Source organism: Pseudophryne corroboree, chromosome 3 (assembly GCF_028390025.1).
Source record: "Pseudophryne corroboree isolate aPseCor3 chromosome 3, aPseCor3.hap2, whole genome shotgun sequence".
In the NCBI taxonomy this organism is placed as follows: Eukaryota; Metazoa; Chordata; class Amphibia; order Anura; family Myobatrachidae; genus Pseudophryne; species Pseudophryne corroboree.
The window spans coordinates 281,054,654-281,079,722 of record NC_086446.1 but is presented as its reverse complement, the minus strand read 5'-3'; the positions used below and the strand labels follow the sequence as shown (position 1 = coordinate 281,079,722).

At 45.2% G+C, this 25,069-nt stretch overlaps 1 long non-coding RNA gene across 1 annotated transcript in view; it reads left to right on the top strand.

Annotated features, from left to right (window-relative positions):
• Positions 1-24,136, top strand: part of LOC135057704 (uncharacterized) — a 28,368-nt gene extending 4,232 nt beyond the window's left edge. The window contains exon 2 of the long non-coding RNA XR_010244313.1: positions 22,667-24,136. This is a non-coding gene — a long non-coding RNA (uncharacterized LOC135057704). The remainder of the gene's footprint in view (positions 1-22,666) is intronic.
• Positions 24,137-25,069: the final 933 nt, after the last annotated feature.

The window sequence follows — 25,069 nt, the reverse complement described above, 5'->3', positions numbered from 1 at the left end:
GAATTCCCCTCGTAAAGGTAAGGAGCACTGTTAGTCTTTTATATAGAATATTATTAAAAATACTTTTATGGAGAAGTAGCCTATAGTAACAAATCAGCTTCTAGCTAGAATTTATCAAGTGCTTCCTAAAATAGAAGCAACTTCTCCACCGCTCCCCTCTTTGGAAGACTTGATACTGTAAATCACACACATTATCTTCTATTTTCATTTTGCTTGGATCGTAGATCACTGGTTCATTCGCATGCAAACTATTCAACTGTAGTGAAAATAAGAATTTACTCACCGGTAATTCTCTTTCTCGTAGTCCGTAGTGGATGCTGGGAACTCCGTAAGGACCATGGGGAATAGCGGGCTCCGAAGGAGACTGGGCACTCTAAGAAAGAATTAGGACTACCTGGTGTGCACTGGCTCCTCCCTCTATGCCCCTCCTCCAGACCTCAGTTAGGGAAACTGTGCCCGGAAGAGCTGACACAATAAGGAAGGGATTTGGAATCCCGGGTAAGACTCATATCAGCCACACCAATCACACCGTACAACTCGTGATACTATATCCAGTTAACAGTATGAACAACAACTGAGCCTCACGAACAGATGGCTCATAACAATAACCCTTTAGTTAGGCAATAACTATATACAAGTATTGCAGACAATCCGCACTTGGGATGGGCGCCCAGCATCCACTACGGACTACGAGAAATAGAATTACCGGTGAGTAAATTCTTATTTTCTCTGACGTCCTAGTGGATGCTGGGAACTCCGTAAGGACCATGGGGATTATACCAAAGCTCCCAAACAGGCGGGAGAGTGCGGATGACTCTGCAGCACCGAATGAGCAAACTCAAGGTCCTCCTCAGCCAGGGTATCAAACTTGTAGAATTTTGCAAATGTGTTTGAACCCGACCAAGTAGCAGCTCGGCAAAGTTGTAAAGCCGAGACCCCTCGGGCAGCCGCCCAAGAAGAGCCCACTTTCCTCGTGGAATGGGCTTTTACAGATTTAGGATGCGGCAGTCCAGCCGCAGAATGTGCAAGTTGAATCGTGCTACCGATCCAGCGAGCAATAGTCTGCTTAGAAGCAGGAGCACCCAGCTTGTTGGGTGCATACAGGATAAATAGCGAGTCAGTTTTCCTGACTCCAGCCGTCCTGGAAACATATATTTCAGGGCCCTGACTACGTCCAGTAACTTGGAATCCTCCAAGTCCCGAGTAGCCGCAGGCACCACAATAGGTTGGTTCACATGAAAAGCTGAAACCACCTTAGGAAGGAATTAGGAACGAGTCCTCAATTCCGCCCTATCCATATGAAAAATCAGATAAGGGCTTTTACATGACAAAGCCGCCAATTCTGATACACGCCTGGCCGACGCCAAGGCCAACAGCATGACCACTTTCCACGTGAGGTATTTTAGCTCCACGGTTTTAAGTGGCTCAAACCAATGCGACTTTAGGAAATCCAACACCACGTTGAGATCCCACGGTGCCACTGGAGGCACAAAAGGGGGCTGAATATGCAGCACTCCTTTAACAAAATTCTGAACTTCAGGCAGTGAAGCCAGTTCTTTTTGGAAGAAAATCGACAGAGCCGAGATCTGGACCTTAATGGAACCCAATTTTAGGCCCATAGTCACTCCTGACTGTAGGAAGTGCAGAAATCGACCGAGCTGAAATTCCTCCGTTGGGGCCTTCCTGGCCTCACACCAAGCAACATATTTTCGCCATATGCGGTGATAATGTCTTACGGTCACATCTTTCCTAGCTTTAATCAGCGTAGGAATGACTTCCTCCGGAATGCCCTTTTCTTTTAGGATCCGGTGTTCAACCGCCATGCCGTCAAACGCAGCCGCGGTAAGTCTTGGAACAGACAGGGCCCCTGCTGCAGCAGGTCCTGTCTGAGCGGCAGAGGCCATGGGTCCTCTGAGATCATTTCTTGAAGTTCTGGGTACCAAGCTCTTCTTGGCCAATCCGGAACCACAAGTATAGTTCTTACTCCTCTCCTTCTTATTATTCTCAGTACCTTGGGTATGAGAGGCAGAGGAGGGAACACATAAACCGACTGGTACACCCATGGTGTCACTAGAGCGTCCACAGCTATCGCCTGAGGGTCCCTTGACCTGGCGCAATATCTTTTTAGCTTTTTGTTGAGGCGGGACGCCATCATGTCCACCTGTGGCCTTTCCCAACGGTGTACAATCATTTGGAAGACTTCTGGATGAAGTCCCCACTCTCCCGGGTGGAGGTCGTGCCTGCTGAGGAAGTCTGCTTCCCAGTTGTCCACTCCCGGAATGAACACTGCTGACAGTGCTAACACATGATTTTCCGCCCATCGGAGAATCCTTGTGGCTTCTGCCATTGCCATCCTGCTTCTTGTGCCGCCCTGACGGTTTACATGGGCGACCGCCGTGATGTTGTCTGACTGGATCAGCACCGGCTGGTGTTGAAGCAGGGGTCTTGCCTGACTTAAGGCATTGTAGATGGCCCTTAGTTCCAGAATATTTATGTGTAGGGAAGTCTCCTGACTCGTCCATAGTCCTTGGAAGTTTCTTCCCTGTGTGACTGCCCTCCAACCTCGAAGGCTGGCATCCGTGGTCACCAGGACCCAGTCCTGTATGCCGAATCTGCGGCCCTCTAGAAGATGAGCACTCTGCAGCCACCACAACAGCGACACCCTGGTCCTTGGAGACAGGGTTATCAGCCGATGCATCTGAAGATGCGATCCGGACCACTTGTCCAACAGATCCCACTGAAAGATCCTTGCATGGAACCTTCCGAATGGAATTGCTTCGTAAGAAGTTACCATCTTTCCCAGGACTCGCGTGCAGTGGTGCACCAACACCTGTTTTGGTTTTAGGAGGTCTCTGACTAGAGATGACAACTCCTTGGCCTTCTCCTCTGGGAGAAACACCTTTTTCTGTTCTGTGTCCAGAACCCTCCCCAGAACAGTAGACGCGTTGTAGGAACCAGCTGCGACTTTGGAATATTCAGGATTCAGCCGTGCTGTTGTAGCACTTCCCGAGCTAGTGCTACTCCGATCAACAACTGTTCCCTGGACCTCGCCTTTATAAGGAGATCGTCCAAGTACGGGATAATTATAACTCCCTTTTTTCGAAGGAGTATCATCATTTCGGCCATTACCTTGGTAAATACCCTCGGTGCCGTGGACAGACCAAACGGCAACGTCTGGAATTGGTAATGACAGTCCTGTACCACAAATCTGAGGTACTCTGGTGAGGAGGGTAAATGGGGACATGCAGGTAAGCATCCTTGATGTCCAGTGATACCATGTAATCCCCTTCGTCCAGGCTTGCAATAACCGCCCTGAGCGATTCCATTTTGAACTTGAACCTTCTTATATAAGTGTTCAAGGATTTCAAATTTAAAATGGGTCTCACCGAACCGTCCGGTTTCGGTACCACAAACATTGTGGAATAGTAACCCCGTCCCTGTAGAAGGAGGGGTACTTTGGTTATCACCTGCTGGGAGTACAGCTTGTGAATCGCCTCCAGCACCGCCTCCCTGTCTGGGGGAGTAGTTGGCAAGGCTGATTTGCAGAAACGGCGAGGGGGAGACGTCTCGAATTCCAGCTTGTACCCCTGAGATACCACTTGTAGAATCCAGGGATCCACCCGTGAGCGAACCCACTGGTCGCTGAAGTTCCGGAGACGGGCCCCCACCGCACCTGGCTCCACCTGTGGAGCCCCAGCATCATGCGGTGGACTTAGAGGAAGCGGGAGAGGACTTTTGTTCCTGGGAACTTGCTGTTTGGTGCAGCTTTTTCCCCCTACCTCTGCCTCTGGGCAGAAAGGACGCGCCTTTAACCCGCTTGCCTTTCTGGGGCCGAAAGGACTGTACCTGATAATACGGTGCTTTCTTTGGCTGTGAGGGAACATGGGGTAAAAATGTCGACTTCCCAGCCGTCGCTGTGGAAACGAGGTCCGAGAGACCATCCCCAAACAATTCCTCACCCTTGTAAGGCAAAACCTCCATGTGCCTTTTAGAATCCGCATCACCTGTCCACTGCCGAGTCCATAATACTGTCCTGGCAGAAATGGACATTGCATTTATTCTAGATGCCAGTTGGCAAATATCCCACTGTGCATCTCTCATGTATAAGACTACGTCTTTTATATGCTCTACAGTTAGCAATATAGTGTCCCTGTCAAGGGTATCAATGTTATCAGACAGGGAATCTGACCACGCAGCTGCAACACTGCACATCCATGCTGAAGCAATAGCTGGTCTCAGTATAATACCTGAGTGTGTGTATATACAGACTTCAGGATAGCCTCCTGCTTTCTATCCGCAGGCTCCTTTAGGGCGGCCGTATCCGGAGACGGTAGTGCCACCTTCTTTGACAAGCGTGTGAGCGCTTTATCCACCCTAGAGGATGTCTCCCAACGTATCCTATCCTCTGGCGGGAAAGGGTACGCCCTTAGTAACTTTTTGGAAATTACCAGTTTCTTATCGGGGGAAACCCACGCTTCATCACACACTTCATTTAACTCTTCAGAAGGGGGAAAAACCACAGGTTGCTTTTTCTCCCCAAACATAATATCCTGTTTTGTGGTACCAGGGTTAATGTCAGAAATGTGCAACACATTTTTCATTGCCGTAATCATGTAACGGATGGCCCTATTGGAATGTACACTAGTCTCATCGTCGTCGACACTGGAGTCAGTATCCGTGTCGACATCTGTGTCTGCCATCTGAGGTAGCGGGCGTTTTTGAGCCCTTGATGGCTTTTGAGACGCCTGGGCAGGCACGGACTGAGAAGCCGGCTGTCCCACATCTGCTATGTCATCAAACCTCTTATGTAAGGAGTTGACACTGTCACGTAATTCCTTCCACATATCCATCCACTCAGGTGTCGACCCCGCAGGGGGTGACATCACATTTATCGGCACCTGCTCCGCCTCCACATAAGCCTCCTCATCAAACATGTCGACACAGCCGTACCGACACTCCACACACACACAGGGAATGCTCTGACTGAGGACAGGACCCCACAAAGTCCTTTGGGGAGACAGAGAGAGAGTATGCCAGCACATACCACAGCGCTATAAATCACAGGGATGTACACTATAATGAGTGATTTTACCCTATAGCAGCTATATATATATATAGTATTTGCGCCTAAATTTAGTGCCCCCCCTCTCTTTTTTACCCTATTGAGCCTGGAAACTGCAGGGGAGAGCCTGGGGAGCGTCCTTCCAGCGGAGCTGTGAGAGGAAATGGTGCCAGTGTGCTGAGGGAGATAGCCCCTCCCCCTTCACGGCGGACTTCTCCCGCTTTTTTTATGGATATATGGCAGGGGATTTTACACATATATAGTCTTAATGACTATATTATGTGTATTTTTTGCCAATGTAAGGTAATCTTATTGCAGCCCAGGGCGCCCCCCCCCCCAGCGCCCTGCACCCATCAGTGACCGGAGTGTGAGGTGTGCATGGGGAGCAATGGCGCACAGCTGCAGTGCTGTGCGCTACCTTAATGAAGACCGGAGTCTTCAGCCGCCGATTTCCTGGACGTTCTTCTTGCTTCTGGCTCTGCAAGGGGGACGGCGGCGCGGCTCCGGGACCGGACGACCGAGGCTGGGCCTGTGTTCGATCCCTCTGGAGCTAATGGTGTCCAGTAGCCTAGAAGCCCAAGCTATCTGCAAGCAGGTAGGTTCGCTTCTCTCCCCTAAGTCCCTCGTAGCAGTGAGTCTGTTGCCAGCAGATCTCACTGAAAATAAAAAACCTAAATATACTTTCTTTTCTAGAAGCTCTGGAGAGCCCCTAGTGTGCATCCAGCTCGAGCCGGGCACAGATTCTAACTGAGGTCTGGAGGAGGGGCATAGAGGGAGGAGCCAGTGCACACCAGGTAGTCCTAATTCTTTCTTAGAGTGCCCAGTCTCCTTCGGAGCCCGCTATTCCCCATGGTCCTTACGGAGTTCCCAGCATCCACTAGGACGTCAGAGAAACTCCTTTTCTTATTCTTTGCCATGTCTGTAGCACGTGCCGTAGGAATATTCTATTTGCTTTCTCTTGTGCAATGTGCAGACAGCGGATCACATATCTGACTTTTGATATCACTGGGGTGGTTTCAGATATGACGAGTTCAGAATACATAGTAGGATTATGTAAATGAAAAAGAGGTGTGTGGTATTGTGATCACATTCACAGCAATGTACAGATCATGCCTTATTCAGTTCGTTATTTTTAGGGGTGAAATTATGCAGAATTACACCGGTTCTTTATGTGAAACACACAATAGTCATATCAATTCATTCTGTTAATCATCAACGCAAATCTGGGGGACAAGTCTCAATCACGTTTGCCATGCGGCACTTAAGATGTGATTAATGTGACCTCTATGCATGCAAATCAAGCTCTCCATAGTCATTAAGTCTGCATTTTTGTGGTCAATAAATTCGTTCTCTTATAGCTCAGCACTTATCTTCAAAATATTTATATAGAACTAAGGGATTAGAAGAGGCAATTCTGCATCTGTATATTTTGTAGATTATCATTAAAATCACATTATATGGACTCATTCATTATTCTAAAAGCAAAACACACAGGGTCTGATGAAGGGAGTACAGCTCCAGTTTTCTTAGCATAAAATGCGTGATGAGAAGAATAAACTTAAGGCGTATGCTGTACGGGACAAAGTTAAGTGCATGTAAAGACATGACCAATTACATAAAATATTGTCATTAGCTCAGCAGTTGGCATCTGTGAGAGCACAGGTGGACGATGAGGAAGGGGCGATAGCGATGCTACAAAATCTGAGACCAGAATTCAATTTCCTGGTAATAGTGTTGGCGTCTAATGATACCAAGCTGACAACATAAGTTGTAAGAGCCAAGCTGCTATAGTACCAAGAATGTATTCCTGTCGAGACACATGCTGAGGGTTCTGCCAAACTCACAAAAGGTACTATGGGGGTTATTCTGACCCGTTCACATGCTGCTCTTTGTCACAGACGTGCGAATGGGTTGGGTCTGTGCCAGCGCGGCGGCCGCAATGCGCATGCGCATCGTTGCCCAGCGACGGCCGTTGCCAGGCAATGACCAGAGGAACAAAGAAAGCGATCGCTGGAGCGATCGCAAGAAGATTGACAGCAGGAAGGCATTCCGGGGCGGCAACTCACCATTTTGTGGGAGTGGTGAGTCCAACGCAGGCGTGTCCAGACATTTGGAGGGCGGATGTCTGAAGTAAATTCCGGGACCTGCATCGCTGGATCAATCACACAGGGTAAGTAACTCTTACCCTGGTCTTCTTTTACAGGAAACGTTATTTACATAGTAGGGCTGCACAAGCATTTGCAGTCCTGCTATGTAGAAATACACTTCCCCAAAGGCGACGTCTAGTTGATCGCATGGGCAGCAAAAAGTTGCTACGTGCGATCACCTCAGAATGACCCCCTAAGTCCAAAAAGCTCAAGTTTAAGTGCTTTGTATGTCACAAGATGGGGCACAAGGGTTCAGATTGCAGACTGAGAAATTACAGTGGCACGCAAACCAAATGAGTCAGCACCGAATGTGGCAGATAGTCACAAGAAGGATTGCTGGTACATGAACTCGCGGGCCACTAGGCATTTCAGTTGTAATCAAGAGTGGTTCAATTCACTGAGAGCATGTGAACCCATTACAATAAAATAGATTGGAGACAACGTACTTACTGCTTCAAAAAATTGGGACAATCACAGTACGTCTAAGAATTAAAGGTGAAACAGTTATTACAGACATCCAAGACGTCTTGTTTGTGCCAGATTTGGGGAGCAATCTTATTGCTATAAGCGTCCTGGAGAGAAACAGTTACAGAGTCCAGTTTGCTAAGGGCAAATGTATGGTGCAAAATGAGAAAGGGACTGTAATTGCTTCAGCAACCCAGTGCAACCAACTGTATGTCCTAGATACCGAGGAGTGTTCTGCAATGGCGGCCTCTGATTCAAACCTGTCATTAGAGCTGTGGCACAGGCGCCTAGGTCATTTGGGATATGACAATATCCAGAAACTACTCAATGGAATGGCAACTGGAATCACTGTGAGTAATACTGAGAGACCTGTGTGTGAGATTTGAATAAAAGGAAAGCAGACTCGCACCCCATTCACAAAGTCAGTTAGTAGACCAGAAATACCACTAGCTCTAGTGAATACTGATGTATGTGGTCCAATGGAGATGGAATCAATTAGTGGCTACAGATACTGTATGACATTTATTGATGATGCCACAAGGATGCCACATGTATATTTTATTAAAGCTAAAAGTGATGTTGTCAGTAAAATTATGGAATACAAGAGCCTGGTGGAGACTCAGATGGGTCTGAAATTAAACGTCTTGAAATCCGACAATGGCGGAGAGTATGACAACAGAGTCTTAGCTGCATTCCTGAAGAAATATGGCATACAGCATCAACTAACAATTGCCTACAGGCCAGAACAAAATGGTGTGAGTGAGCAAGCAAACTGTACAATTGTTGAGAGAGACCGGATTATGTTGAGTGACGCAGGCCTTGAGAAAAGATTTTGGGCGGAAGCAGTGTCTACTGCAGTATACCTTTAAAAACCGTGCGCCCACAGTAGCCATAAAAGGTAAAACGCCAGTGGAGGCATGGTCCAGAAAAAAGCCAACAGTCAATCATCCCCGTGTCTTCGGCTGTAAAGCTTATGCACATATACCTAAGGAGAAAAGATGAAAAATAGATCCAAAGTCAGTGGAATGTATCATGCTAGGATACCGCGAGGAAAGCTAAGGTTACAGGTTTTGGGACATTACAAATAAACGTCTTCTAAAGTCTAGAGATGTGGTGTTCCATGAGACAGCACCAATCACTGAAACAGTGGAACAGGAACTGAACCTGAAAGTGTTAATGTGGACACTCAATCAGGAAACAGGAGTTCCATGAGGAGCAATAAAGGTGTTCCATCCAATAGATACAGTGAGGAAAATGCAAACATAGATTACGGTGAACCTCAATATATACAGGAAGCAAAATCAAGTAGCAACTGGAAAGAATCAAAGTCAGCAATAGATACAGAGCTGTCAGCTCTGGATAATAACAGTACATAGACTGTAGTTGACAGGCCAAGTAACCGTAAGACAATCAAGAACAAGTGAATCTTTTGTAAAAAGCTGAATGCGGATGGGACTATTGCTCGTTATAAAGCCTGCCTTTTTGATAAAGGATACACACAAAAATCTGGGATCAACTACGGAGAGATTTTTTCGCCTGTTGCAAGGTACAGCACCTCGAGGTTAGTTACTGCCATTGCTACACTTCATGATTTATTGTTATATCAGTTAGACTTTTATTTTACATTCCTAAATGGAGAGTTAATTGAGGAGATTTATATGGAATTACCTGAACATAATAATGGGAGTATGTTCCAAGAGGGAAAAGTTTGCCTCTTAAAGAAATCTTTACACTAAAGCAATGTTGTCATTGTTGGTATGTAAAGCTGGATGCTGTGCTGCTAGAAATGAACTTTGTTAGGTCAGAGACTGATCACTGCTTATATCAGAAAACCATAGAAGAAAAGCTGTTGTGTGTATGTACATAATCTATTGCTAGCAGGTCAAGAAGAGCACATTACTGGTGTAAAACATCAGTTGAACAAAGATTCAAGGTAAAGGATCTAGGCCCTGCAAATACAATCCTCATGCCTAATAATTTGTTAGGCATGAGGATTGTACAAAACCTGAAAGATGGGACTGTTACAATTGATCAACAGACATACATTGAGGCAATACTTAGCAAGTATGGAATGTCTGATGCAAAACCAGTGAGCAGTCCTATTGATAAAAGCATAAAAATGGTAAAGGTCATGTTACCAACTAGCCAGGAGGAGATAGAGGAAATGAGAGAAATTCATTATCAAAATGCTGTTGGTAGCTTGAAGTATGCAAGTATTGGAATTCGCCCCGACATCACACATGCAGGCAACACTGGATTGCAGTCAAAAGAATTTTAAGATACCCGAATGGTACAAGTTTATTAAAGTTGGTATTTACAAAATCAGAAGATTTAACTTTAAAAGTTTTCTGTGATGCCGATTGGGGATATGATGAGGAATACCATTGTTCCTATACGGGATACTTGTTCATTTTGGCAGGCGCAGCCGTCAGCTGACCGAGCAGGAATCAACCCACTGTTGCCCTATCCAACACTGAGGTGGAGTACATGGCACTTTATGGATAAAGGAGACTTTATATGAGCTTAGCCTTCTGTACCACAGTGAGACCATTAACTTTTTGTTTTGCTAATAAGGGTGCAATTGATTTGTCTTCCAGCACCAAGTATTATGGACCATCCAAACACATTGCCATTAGCCATCACTTTATCTGTGGGTTAGTTGAGAAGTCTGTCAATGTGGATTACAAAGCAAGCGAGAACAATGCTGCTGATATGTCAACTAAGGGACCATCATCACACCTGCTGAATATGTTCCTGACAAAATGTGGACTGTCTTACCTCCTCCCCATAGCAGCCATGCGATCCAGGAGAGCGGTCTGTGTCTGTGTGCCTAAGTCGGGACATCTCCAATGCAAGTACCTGGGAACCAGGCCGCGGCAGTATGCGACGCGCCATGGGAGTTGATGGAGCTGCAGTGATGAATAGTCACACAGACATACAGTGCTGACAGCCCAGCCAAGATACAAAATTTCTTCAGAAAAAAGCTTTTCAGGGCTGCCCAGTGCAGCCCTCCTGTTAGGTGATCTGCTGCTGCAGGCACCAACTCAAAACTGAGCTCTCAGTGCCTGGGGGCGCGGTTATAGAGGAGGCCCCAATGCATCCTTGGACAGCCTAAAGCTTTAGCCTGTTGGTTCCTCTGGATCAAGATCCACTCTACACCCCGATGTTTCCCTGTGGAAACCAATGGAACCTGCAGCAGAAATATGTTTTCGGTTATAAGAAAAATAGGATTTTAATTACCTACTGGTAAATCCTTTTCTCGTAGTCCATAGAGGATACTGGGGTCCATTTAGTACCATGGGGTATAGACGGGTCCACTAGGAGCCATGGGCACTTTAAGAATTTGATAGTGTGGGCTGGCTCCTACCTCTATGCCCCTCCTACCAGACTCAGTCTAGGAAACTGTGCCCGAGGGACGGACATACTTTGAGAGAAGGATAGATAAGGATAGTAGTGAGATTGCTAACCAGCACACACAAGAGTAAAGTCAAGCTAACCAAACTTGAAACAGAAACAGCAACGGCTGAACCAACATTACGTAACCAAGTAACAGTGCAGGAAGAACGAAGCACTGGGTGGGCGCCCAGTATCCTCTACGGACTACGAGAAAAGGATTTACCGGTAGGTAATTAAAATCCTTTTTCTCTTACGTCCTACTAGGGTCCATTTAGTACCATGGAGATGTACCAAAGCTCCCAAACCGGGTGGGAGAGTGCTGAGGTTCCTGTAGAATTGATTGACCAAACTGAAGGTCCTCACAGGCCAAAGTTGTAGAACTTAGCAAACATGTTTGAACCTGACCAATTAGCTGCTCGGCAGAGCTTTAAAGCCGAGACACCCCGGGCATCCACCCAGGAAGAACCCACGACCTAGTAGAGTGGGCCTGTACAGATTTTGGACATGGCAAACTTGCCGTGCAATAAGCATGCTGTATAGTAAGTTTGATCCAGCGTGCAATAGTCTGCTTTGAAGCAGGACACCCAATCTTATTGGGATCATAAAGAGCAATAAAGAGCAATCAGTGAGTCCGACTTTCTGTGACGAGCTGTTCTTTTCAAATACACCTTCAAAGCCCTCACAACATACAAAGACTTTGAAGTAGCAGAGGTGTCGGTGACAACCGGAACCACAATCGGTTGGTTGATGTGAAATGCAGACACCAACTTACTGAGTTCAGCTTTGTCTTCATGGAAAATTAAATAGGGACTTTTGTGAGACAAAGCCCCCAGCTCCGACACACATCTTGCTGAAGCCAAGGCCAACAGTGTGATGGTCTTCCACGTAAGATATTTTACGTCCACCTCCTGTAACGGCTCAAACCAGTCTGATTGGAGGAAATGCAGCACCAAATTGAGATCCCAAGGTGCCATGGGAGGCACAAAGGGAGGTTGGATGTGCAGGACACCTTTCAAGAACATCTGGACCTCCAGTAGAGAAGCCAATTGTTTCTGAAAGAAAATGGACAAGGCCGATATCTGGACTTTTATGGAGCCCAGAAATAGGCCCACATCCACTCCTACTTGTAGAAAAAGCAGAAAACGTCCTAGATGGAATTCCACTGCAGAAAATTTTCTGCTCTCACACCAAGATATGCATTTCTTCCAAATACGATGGTAATGCTTAGACATTACCTCCTTCCTGGCTTGGATCATAATCAGGATAACCTTATTAGGGATCCCTCTCCTGGCTAGAATCAGCCGTTCAACTTCCATGCCATCAAACGTAGCCACGGTAAGTCCTGATAGACAAACGGGCCCTGTTGCAGAAGATCCTCGTGCAGAGGTAGAGGCCACGGATCTTCGAGGAGCATCTCCAGTAGGTCCGCATACCAGGCCTTCTTGGCCAGTCCGGAGCAATTAGAATTGCTTGAACCTTTTCCCTTTTTTATTCTCTTTAGAATTCTTGGTATCAGAGGAAGTGGAGGAAACACGTACACCATCTGATAGACCCATGGAGTCGTCAGGGCATCTACTGCCACCGCCTGTGGGTCTCTCAACCGGGAACAATACCGCTTGAGCTACTTGTTGAGATGAGAGGCCATCATGTCGATCTGTGGATCTCCCCTTCGACTTGTCAAGCACCTGAACACTTCCGGGTGAAGGCTCCACTCCCCTGGGTGCAGGTCGTGTCTGCTGAGGAAGTCTGCTTCCCAGATGTCTACTCCCGTAATGAAGACCGCTGACAACGCCACAGCATTTCTCTCTGCCCAGAGGAGAATTCTTGACAGCTCTGACATTGTTGCTCTGCTTTTCATTCCGCCCTGTTGGTTTATGTACGTTACTGCCATCACATTGTCCGACTGAACCTAAATGGCCCGATCTTGAAGAAGATGTGAGGCCTGCAGAAGGGCATTGTATATAGCCCTGAGTTCCAGAATGTTGATTGGAAGGACGGCTTCCTGACTGGACCATCTTCCTTGAAACTGCACCCCCTGAGTGACTTCTCCCCAACCTCTGAGGCTTGCATCTGTGGTTAGCAAAATCCAGTTCTGAATTCCAAACCTCCGACCCTCAACGAGGTGAGAAGTCTGTAGCCACCACAGAAGGGAGATCCTGGCTTTTGGCGACAGACGGATCCTCTGGTGCATGTGTAGATGCAATCCAGACCATTGTCCAACAGATCGAGCTGGAAGGGTCTTGAGTGAAACCTTTCGTATTGAAGAGCCTCGTAAGAGGCCACCATTTTTCCCAGAAGGCGAATGCATAGATGCACTGATATCCGGGTTGGCTTCAGGATATCGCGAACCATCGACTGGATTACTAATGCCTTTTCCAACGGAAGGAACACCTGCTGCAACTCCATATCCAGTATCATTCCCAGGAATGGGAGCCCCCGTGTTGGCTCTAGGTGAGACTTTGGAAGGTTCAGAATCCACCTATGATCCTGGAGAAGTTTGGTCAAAAGAGCAATGCTGTCCAGCAACCTTTCCCTGCTTTTATCAGGAGATCGTCCAGGTACAGAATTATGTTCACTCCCTGTTTGCAAAGTAGAAACCTCATCTCTGCCATCACCTTGATGAACACCCTCGGTGCCGTGGAGAGACCAAATGGCAGGGCCTGGAACTGGTAGTGACAGTCCTGCAGTGCAAACCGTAGATAAGCCTGATGAGGCAGCCAGATCGGAATGTGAAGGTACACATCCTTGATATCCAGAGACACTAGGAATTCCCCCTCCTCCAGACCTGAGATCACCGCTCTCAGAGACTCCATCTTGAATTTGAACACTCATAAGTATGGGTTAAACGACTTGAGGTTCAAAATTGGCGTTACCGAACCGTCCGGTTTTGGACCTACAAGCAAGTTGGAATAATACTATTTTTATTGTAATACATAGTCGGTATTGTATTGTTTTTATATAGGTACCGGGAGTTAGATTTTTTTATACAAAATGGGGGCGGCCATGATTGAGAATCTCACTCAGTGCATGTCGTGCATGATGTATGCGCACCTGGAGCAACCGGCCCAGGGTGAATATATCTGCACGAGGTGTACGCGAACGGTTGCCTTGGATCTAGAGCAAACCATTATGCGACTGAGGAGTATTCACAATCTCGAACTGAGCTTAGATAGAATGGTGGAGGAGTTGCAGGGGGGGCCAACGGCAGATGAGGACAATCAGGTAGCTAGCTGGGTCACGGTTAGAAGGAAGAAGAAGAGTGGGAGGGGAAGACAGGACATCTCCTACCTGCCAAACCCCAATAAATTTGCCCGACTGTATGAAGATTCTGGAGTTAGCAGTGAGGAAATGACGGCACTGGAGGATACCATTCCCTCTAGCAACCAGAGGAGTGATCCCTCCTGGACAAAGGGAAAAAAAGAAAGTGAGGTACCTAGTCAAATTGTGGTGGTAGGGGATTCTATTATCCCAGGTGATCGGGTACGGCACATTGCGGATCGAGGAGAAAAATTGTTGGGAGGGGCCGGGAAAGACCCGGCGGCCTTGGTGCACATTGACACCAACAACAAAGTTAGTAGTAGGTGTGATGTCCTTAAGAAATATTATAGGGACCTAGGACAAAAATTAAAGGCAAGGACATCTAAGGTAATATTCTCTGAAATATTACCTGTGCCATGCGCTAGTCCAGGAAGGCAGAGGGAGATTAGGGAGGTAAATGTGTGGCTTAGAGACTGGTGTAGGAAGGAGGGGTTTGTGTTCTTAGAACACTGGGCGAACTTCTCAGTCAGACGCCATCTTTTTTGTCGCGATGGATTGCACCTGAATGAGGAGGGGGCAGCGGTGCTGGGGGGAAGGATGGTTTAAAGGTTGGAGATTTTAAACTAGGTGCCTGGGGGGAGGGATTAGAAAGAATTAGTGGGACAACTAGACAGCGAAAAATAGTGGGATGGATAAAGTATAATGGGGGTGGAGAGGGGGGAAGGAGAAAAATAGTCAGCAATGGTAATTTAAGGGAAACCCAGGTTCCTAAGGAAATGTTATGTACAACAAAACTTGTGGATCAGGGAATCACTAAACTTAAGTGTATAATTGCAAATGCGAGAAGACTAACAAGTAAAATGGGGGAATTAGAGACAATTGCACTTAATAACCAATATGATATAATAGGCATTACAGAGACATGGTGAGTCGATTCTCACGACTGGGCGGCAAACATTGAGGGGTACACCCTCTTCAGGAGAGATAGGACTAATAAAAAGGGAGGGGGTGTTTGTATCTATGTTAAACCATTCTTAAAACCATATATAAAGGAAGTCATTTACGAGGGGACTGGAGATAACGTAGAGTCATTATGGGTTGAGATTTCGAGTGGGGGTAAAGATACAAAAAAACTTTTAATAGGGACATGCTATAAACCGCCAGATATTAGTGTGGCTGACGAATTACAACTCATGCAGCAAATCGAAAAAAACTGCAGGTATGGGGGACGTCGTTATTGTTGGGGACTTTAATTACCCAGACATAAACTGGAACACAGAAACAGTAAATACAGATAGGGGAAACAGGTTCTTAAACATGCTAAAAGATCATTACTTGTCCCAGTTAATTGAGGCACCAACTAGACAAAGGGCTATACTGGACATACTGTAGTACTAACTAATAATGAGGAAATAATAACAAATACTAAAGTAGGGGAGACTCTAGGAAATAGCGATCACAGTATGATCACATTCGATATCAGCTTCCAAAAACAACAATATAAGGATTTAACTAAGACTTTTAACTTTAGGAAAGCTAATTTCATATTGCTGAAACAAGCAATGAAGGACATCAATTGGGAAATTGTATTTCATGGTAAGAATACTGCTGAAATGTGGGAAGTTTTTAAAACTGTGCTCAGTAAGTACACTAATTTATATACTCCCAAAGTCAACAAAAACAGAAGTAGGAAATTCAAACCGTTGTGGCTTAATTAGAAGGTCAAAGAACAAATGGATAAAAAAAAGGCATGCTTTCAAAGCATTTAAGTCTGACGGAACGGTGGAATCATTCCAGTTCTACAAGGAATGTAACAAAAAATGCAAAAAAGCAATCAGAGCAGCTAAAATTGAAAACGAAAAACAAATCGCAACAGAGAGTAAAACAAACCCCAAAAAATTCTTTAAGTATATAAACGGTAAAAGGTTAAAAAGGAAGAATATTGGGCTTTTAAAGGGCAAGTTGGATGTCTTGATTAATGATGATAGGGAAAAAACAGATTTATTTAATAAATTCTTTTCATCAGTATTCACGAAAGAGGACAGGTTGACGAGAGTAGAGCATAACATAAACTATAATAACGACCCGTTGCTTGGTACTTGGTTAAACGAGGGAGTAGTCCGGGAGAAACTAAGTAAAATTAAGATAAATAAATCTCCTGGGCCGGATGGACTCCACCCCAGGATTCTTATGGAACTCAATGTAGAGATATCAAAACCTCTATATTTGATTTTCAGCGAGTCAATCAGATCAGGAATGATACCAAAGGACTGGCGTATAGCAGAGGTAGTCCCAATATTTAAAAATGGTAGTAAAACGCTTCCCGGGAACTTTAGACCAGTAAGTTTGACATCTATAGTGGTGAAAATACTAGAAGGTATATTATGGGATAGCTTACTAGAGTACTTGGATACCTCCAAGGTTATTACTAGGAATCAGCATGGATTTGTGAAGGACAGGTCATGTCAAACTAACTTAATAAGCTTCTACGAGAAAGTGAGCGATAATATTGATCAGGGTCAAGAGTGGATGTGATCTTTTTGGACTTCGCTAAGGCCTTTGACAAAGTTCCACACAGGAGACTAATTCTCAAACTAAGAGAGATTGGGGTAGGAAACACTATTTGTACTTGGGTGAGTAATTGGCTGTTTAATAAGGAACAGCGAGTGGGGATTAATGGGATGTACTCTGAATGGGCTTTAGTACTCAGTGGAATACTGCAGGGTTCAGTACTCGGGCCATTGCTGTTTAAGATATTCATTAATGACCTAGGAGAGGGACTGGAAAGCACAGTGTCAATTTTCGCAGATGATACTAAACTATGTAGAATAATTAATTCAGACAAGGATGTTGAGTCTCTACAGAATGACTTATCTAGACTGGAGGTCTGGGCAGATAAATGGAGAATGAGGTTCAATATAGACAAATGTAAAGTTATGCACTTTGGGACTAAGAACAATCACGCAGTTTATAAACTAACTGGGGAAAATGTAGGGATAACGGTAGTTGAAAAAGATTTGTGAGTGCTCATCGATAATAAACTTGGTAGCAGTACGCAATGTCAAAATGCAGAAACAAAGGCTAATAAGGTGCTAGCATGCATAAAATGGGGTATGGAGACAAGGGATGAGAGTGTAATCCTGCCACTGTATAACTCATTGGTGCGGCCACACCTGGAATATTGTGTACAGTTTTGGGCACCGCACTATAAAAAAGATATCTTGGAACTCGAAAGGGTTCAGAGGCGAGCCACTAAATTGGTTAAGGGGTTAGAGGCACTGGATTATGAGGAAAGACTTAAAAGGTTAGATATGTTCACACTGGAAAAGAGGCGACTGAGAGGGGACATTATTAATATTTATAAATACATTAAGGGACAATACAAGGATTTATCAAACAATTTGTTTACCGAAAAAACACTACATAGGACACGAGAAAAAAATAAATTCCATACTCAACGGAGAAAACAGTTCTTCACAGTCAGAGCAGTAAGGATTTGGAATTGTCTGCCAGATAAGGTAGTAATGGTGGACTCAATAAGTTTAAAAATGGATTAGATAAATTTCTAGCGGAAAAAAATATCCAGGGACACAGCATTTAATTAACAAAAAAAAATAAATTATAATATAGGTTGAACTCGATGGACATTTGTCTTTTTTCAACCTCAACAACTATGTAACTATATAGTACCCCTTGTTTAGCTGATGAGGTGGAACTGGAACAATGACGTGAGTCTGTACCAGTTTTTGGATGGCATGTTGTGAAACTGGCAAGCCTGATTAGAAGAATCTGAGAGGTAGGAGCTCTTGGAACTCCAGTCTGTAGCTTGGGGGTAATAAGATTTATGACCCAGGGATCCTGGCATGAATTTGACCAGATCTGTCTGAAGAATTGTAGGTGTGCTCCCACCTGACAGCCCTCCAGGCATTGCGGTCCACCGCCATGCTGAAGTTTTTGAGGAAGCAGAGCCTGAGCTCTGTTCCTGAGCACCTGCTGTTGCTGGTTTGCGTGGTTTACCTCTTGCGCTGCTGGAGGACGTAGAAGCACCTCTGGATTTGCCCTTGAACCTGGCCATCCGAAAGGACTGTAACTTAGAAGCTGAATAAGTGTTCTTGGTTGGGGGGGCTGCGGAAGGAAGATACGTAGACTTACCCGCAGTAGCTGTGGAGATCCATTTGTCTAATTCATCTCCAAACAAGGCCTCTCCCGTGAATGGTAGGCCTTCCACGCCTTTCCTGGAATCCGTGTCAGCAGTCCACTGGCATAGCCACAAGCCCCTGCATGCCGACACTGCCATAGCGGTGGTGAGTGCGTTAAGCACACCTATTTCCTTTATGGCTTCCACCATAAAGTTCGCAGAGTCCTGTATATGCTGCAGGAGTAAGACAACATCCCCTCTAGATAAGGAATCTAACCCCTCAATTAGGTTATCTGACCATTTAGCAATTACTTTAGTGATCCACGCACATGCAATAGTGGGTCTTTGGGCCACCCCAGCAGCTGTGTACAATGATTTGAGTGTAGTCTCAATTTTACAATCAACCATGTCTTTCAGGGAGGCTGCACCAGGAACAGGCAATACATTTTTACGTGACAGCCTTAGAGACTGATGCGTCCACTATCGGTGGATTTTCCCATTTCTTACTATCCTCCAGAGGAAAAGTTGAGAGCAACCTTTAAGGGATCTGAAACTTCTTATTAGGATTAACCCATGGTTCTTCGAACAGGGTATTCAATTTCTTTGACGCATTAAAATAAGATTACTCACACTCCTCTGACACTTTATCAGGAATGTGCAGAATATCTCTGATAGCCTCTATAAGAGCCTCTATACCCTGTGACAGAGCTGCATCTACCCCTCTGAGTCAACCTCTCCCTCCTCCATGTCTGACCTGTCAGCGTCAGACTGCAGGATATGGGCAAGAGATCACTTTTGCGGACAAATGGGAGGGGATTGAGACGCTGTTTTGGGGACTGAGTCTCTGTTCATAAACTCATCCACAGTCTGTTTTAAGTATTGCGTCTCTTTCTCATTGCAGGACAATTTTTAAGAAAGAGTTGAAATCATTCCCTTAAGAGAATTAACCCAATCCGGTTCAGCCTCGCTAGCCTGTGAACCCTGAGTACCCAGTAGTGAGCCCCCTGGTGAAGAGGAACAGTCTGCGGTACAAGACACACACTCTCTGTCTGACATAATGTAATGTGACAGCACACACACACAGGAAAGGTTAAGCACAATTAACCCACAAAGAGCCCTTCAGGGAGACACAGAGTTGTTTGGAGCCAGCCCCCACCGCGCCCTTGTCGCTAAAAAAGCTTAGCCAGGTTGCACTCTAAGTACCCTGATAGGGGACCTAGTACACCAATAATTGCTCCCCCCCCCCCTTCTATGACCCCCTGGTACTGCTGAGGTAATCTGGAGTCACACTGGAGGATCTGTCTGCCCCTGTCCTGTCAGCGTCTGTGTCCACTGCAGAGGGAAAATGGCGCTGGTGAGCTGCTAGATTCTCTTATAGTGAAGCCCCGCCCCTTCAATGGCGCAAGGTCTTCCCGCTTTTTTTATACTGGCTGAGGTAATTTTTGTGCTTAAAATGGAGAGAACCGTTTTAAGGCTGTTGTGCCAGTATGGGTACTGTGTACAGTGTACAGGGACGCAGTTGTGTACTGTGTCCAGGGACGCATTCTGCCCGCGTAGAAGCCGTGCATCTCCGTACCCTCATGCCGCCATAATTGCCGGCGCCCCGCTAGTCGAGGCGCAGGCTCAGTACTCACCACTCCTCATTCTTCTGGCTCTGTTAGGGGTGGCGGCGTGCTGCAGTACTGTACGCTCGCCATGGTGGGGCTTGCGAATAGGTCCCTCAGGAGCTGAGTGTCCTGTTAGCGGGGAACGGGACCATTAACCCTTCAAGAGGTGGGCCGTTCCCTCCCCCCCCCCCTAAGTCCCTCGAAGCAGGCAGGCTGGTACTAACCAGCCCTGCCTGAAAATAACAAACATAAAAATAAATGCAAAAAACTCCTCAGGAGCTTCCTTCAGCGTGACCGGCTCCTCCGGGCACATTTTCTAAACTGAGTCTAGTAGGAGGGGCATAGAGGGAGGAGCCAGCCCACACTATCAAATCCTAGTGGACCCATCTATACCCCATGGTACTAAATGGACCCCAGTCCATAAAGTGTTATGTTTATATATGTGACCGCCAGAGACAGCCCTGAGTTAGGGGGGTCGGGGGGGGAGGGGGGGTTGGAGAGTAGAGCACTCAGTGATCTGTCTCCATCCCAACTCTAGAATCAGCTTTCCTGCTCTAGTGTTTCCCTCCTAGGGGTATATTTACTTAAAATCATGTTTCTGCCGATTTCAGTCGAAATTGAACTCGAATGGCATCGGCCGTGCAAAATTGCAACTTTTTGTATTTGTAATCGGTAGTTTACTAAACTACCGTGTTTCTCTAATCTGTATTTTCCGATGTTGATGTCATTCGTATTTCTTGTGTGTGTTTTCCGGCCGTATGTGTTTGTGTCCGGCCGTACATGGATGTTCGGATGCCTGATTCGTATTTTTCAAGTGCGGCAGTGTTTTCAGTACAGTGCGGCTGCATTTTTACATTTACGTTTGATTTTGAAGGTGATGCATGATTGGTTGTGTAGAATACGAGGGAGTGTCAAAGCGCAGCCATATAAATATGCCCCAAACCGTCCGCACCTCGTGGGTTTAGTTAGTGGAGAGGAGAGAGATAGTGGTCTGAGGAGTTGGTGAGTGATTTGTTAGTCTATATTTCGAATAATGGGGTAAATATATTAACCTGTAGAAGGCATAAGGAAGTGATAAACCAATGATAAAGCAGTGTTAAGTGCAAGGTGATAATGCAACAGCCAATCAGCTCCTAACTGTTAATTTACATATGGGAGCTGATAAGCTGGTGTGTTTATCACCTTGCATTTATCACTGGTTTATCACTTCCTTATGCCTTCCCCAGGTTGATATACCTGCCCCTCTGATTGTTGAATTGTGTTTGAAAGGTGTCTAGTCTTTATTGTTGTCTTGTTAGTTATTAGTGTCATTTTTATTTTCAGTGTTTTTTCGATTTAAGTCGTGTGTGTGTGTGTGTGTGTGTGTGTGTGTGTGTGTGTGTGTGTGTGTGCGCGCGCACTGTGTAGAGATAGAGGAGGAGTGTGTTTTGTTTGTCTTTATTTTTTAGTGTTCTGTGTTGTCTTCAGTATGTCTCATGCAGAGGTTGGTGAGATGGAGGAGGTTAGTGAGGGAGGTGAGGTGGAGGGGGTCAGTGAGGTAGGTGAGGTGGAGGAGGTTAGTGATGAGGGAGAGGGGGAGGAGGTGGCAGAGGATGCCACCTCCTCCCCCTGGTGTGTGGCTCCGCAGCCACACACCAGGACCAAGTCAGGCCGCAATGTTAAGTTCACATTTGCTGAAAATGAGGCCCTGGTGCGGATGATTATGAGGTACCATCGGCAGCTTTTTCGGCCACAGGATGCCAAGGTATCCTCCTGTAAGAAATCAGCCATCTGGAAGAAAGTGGTTGATGCTGTTAATAGTGAGGGCTTGGTGAGGCGAACCGAGGACACATGTAGAAAGAGGTTCTATGATATCAAGCGGCGTGTGAAAGCCAAAATGGCCAAGTCTGCACGCCAAACAGGAGGCGGACGTCCTTTTGTGGCCTCTTATTTGGATTATGAGGTGCCCCTGCAGAACCTGATTCCTCCGGAAGCAGTGAGGAGGACTTTTGTCCAGGACTCTGATCGGCCCAAGCTGGCTGGCAAGTTGTGTTTTTGTTTAAATAATTATTATGATGTTCTTTTATTGTTATGAAAAATAATTAGCTTTGTGGTGTTCGTAAAAAATAATGTATTGGTCTTTAATAAGGAGACATGTTTTTAGTAGTCAATTTGGCATTGTGTATGCTGACAACCTTTTTTATTTTTGGGGGGGTTGTCTTTTTTATGGTTTTTGTCGTAAAACTGAATTTTTATTCATGCTTTTTGTGGTTGGATCATGCACACCTTTTATTTATTGGGGTTGGGTATTTTGTTTAAAAAATTAAGCAACCATACTGTCTTTTCATCTGCATTATATTTTTCCAAATGCAAGAGTGTTTTTTTTTTTTTTTTTGCCAATATATGGTTAGTTGCAGTATGTGTTATATTTTGTTAGATAGTATGTGCACAGTTTTTTGTAATGTATTTAACAAATAAAAATGTTTTGGTAATACGGATATACATCATTAATTAATGAATGAGTAGAAATATATATATATATATTTTTTTATTTTTTTTTATTTTAATTTTTTTTTAAATAAAATTATATTAATTGCATCATATTCATTTGCAGTTTCCAAAAAGTCACACACAGCCTCTGGGCCAGTCTCCACTCCTACTGATGCTGAGGATGCTGATGATGCTGGGAAGAACATTAGCATTGGGTGTGTTTTCACATCAATTTGTCAACAATATTAAAAAAAAAATTTAGGCCCATCCACACGTGTTGCCATCACGGAAACGCAGTCTGGGTGTGTCTTCCCGGCCAGTACACATCACACCACCACGTCGACACATGTTGGAGGTATCAGCCGCCCCACCGTTGCAACTCCTCGACAGTCCACAGTCATTGTCCCCACAATCGCCACACCTGCCTGGTAAGCTTTAAAACACAACACAAAAATGTCACATACTTCCACACACACACTTTACCATATGCCAAACATTGTCCAAATTCTTCAAAGATGCCTTTTCTATTTCAGATGGCTTATTGCCCATACCAACCAAACACATTCCACTCAACATTTATGTTAGTCATTATAGTCCAAACATTATAGTCCAAACATCTTGGAAACTATAAAAAAAACAAAAAAAAACAATGTGAATAAAAACAACATCCAGTAATTAAAAATTTCTGTAACTTAATATTTGTAGGCCAAGGGAACAAAACACATTCGATATTCTTGATTAGATAATAAGCTTACACTTACACGCAACTGGTCTCTCATTTCAGGGGATCCCATTGTTCAGCCAGCTCCACCAGTCCAGAACCTGACATACACATTACACCTCACACCAATACCCCTGCCTGACCCAACCCGCACACATTTGTCTACTCCGCCCAGGCAAAGGATACCACATCCGGACATAAGCCCAACCACACCACAACCACAGTCTCAGGAACAGGCTTTCTGGGACAGCTGGACCACTTAGCAAAGCAATAATCTAGAGTGATTGCGTAGGCACACACAATTAATCGCTAGTGTGGCCCATCACATACCAAGATTATATAGAAGCAACAGTAGACAAACCACTAAACTCACCAGAATAGGCTAACACCATGGAATTTCTGACGGCAGACAATAATAGGATGCTAGACACCTATCAAAGTATTATGGATGAAAATCACAGGCTCCACCAATTATACCTGCAAATGTTAACGGCCACACAAACGACACAAGAGAGCATGGTCCGAATAATGGAAAGCCACGCGACAGCTACTAGAGACTTGAATGACACTCTAACTACACTAACCCAGCATCTCAGGCATCAATCAGAGCAAACAAGTACCAGCTCAACAGCCACAACCCCCTTAGTGTCACCTGTCACCTCGCCACCAAGACGTTCTGGTCGAACACGACTAGACACAAGTGTCAAAGGCCCATCCACATCCAAAAGAAGACCTGCAAAATAATTACAAAGAATCATGTGTTTTAATTGGAAATTGGTAATTGTATGCAACTACCATTATACATGTTTTTGGCAAAATTAAGGCCATGGTTTATTGTTCGCTTTTCAAAAACTAAAACCAAGGCAAAACAAACACTGGTGTCTGTCAATTATTTCTAGAATAAATATAAAACAGTTGTTTAAGTAGTTAATATGCATGGTGACATTCAAGCAACATAGCTTACAAATGCAGCATTGGTTAAGATGTAAAGAAGAGTGTCCTTAATAACAATTTTACAAATTGTACAAAATGTCCTTAGGGAGATGTGAAAGCATGGGCAAACATACACCAATTAAGCACACATCAACATACAATAGTGTAGTACTATAATGTTTAACCCAAATGTGCTTTCAATTTTGAACATTATAAAGGTATACTGCACACCGACAAAAGTGTAATTTTGTTTAAAACCTAACAAAAACACAAAAACATAAACACTATCTTCACAACCATACAGGGATATTATAACACTTACCTTAGCAATTGGGCAGTGGTGAGAGATGAGAAACACGCCATCAAAAGCAGTTCTGTTTGAGGGTGGTCTTCAGGTTGCCGACTGTCGGGATCCTGGCGCACAGTATACCGGCGCCAGAATCCCGACAGCCGGAATACCGACAGATATTCTCCCTCGTGGGGGTCCACGACCCCCCTGGAGGGAGAATAAATAGAGTGGCGTGCGTAGCGCGCCACCGTGCCCGCAGCGTGGCGAGCACAGCGAGCCCGCAAGGGGATCATTTGCGCTCGCCACATTGTCGGTATGCCGGCGGTTGGGCTCCCGGCACCGGTATGCTGGTCGCCGGGAGCCCAGCCACCTGCATACCATACTACACCCCTATTTGAAATGTCTACATTTCTACGAATCGAGGCCTTTTGCGGCCGAGTTTAGGGTATTTCTGACCGCTTTCATAAATACGAATCCTTGGTAAATTACTGTGTTCTATTAAATAACAGGTGCATTTGACCGATGGTGTATTCATTCGTATTTGTGTAGACGGCAGTGAAAAAAATACGAATGCCCCAAACACT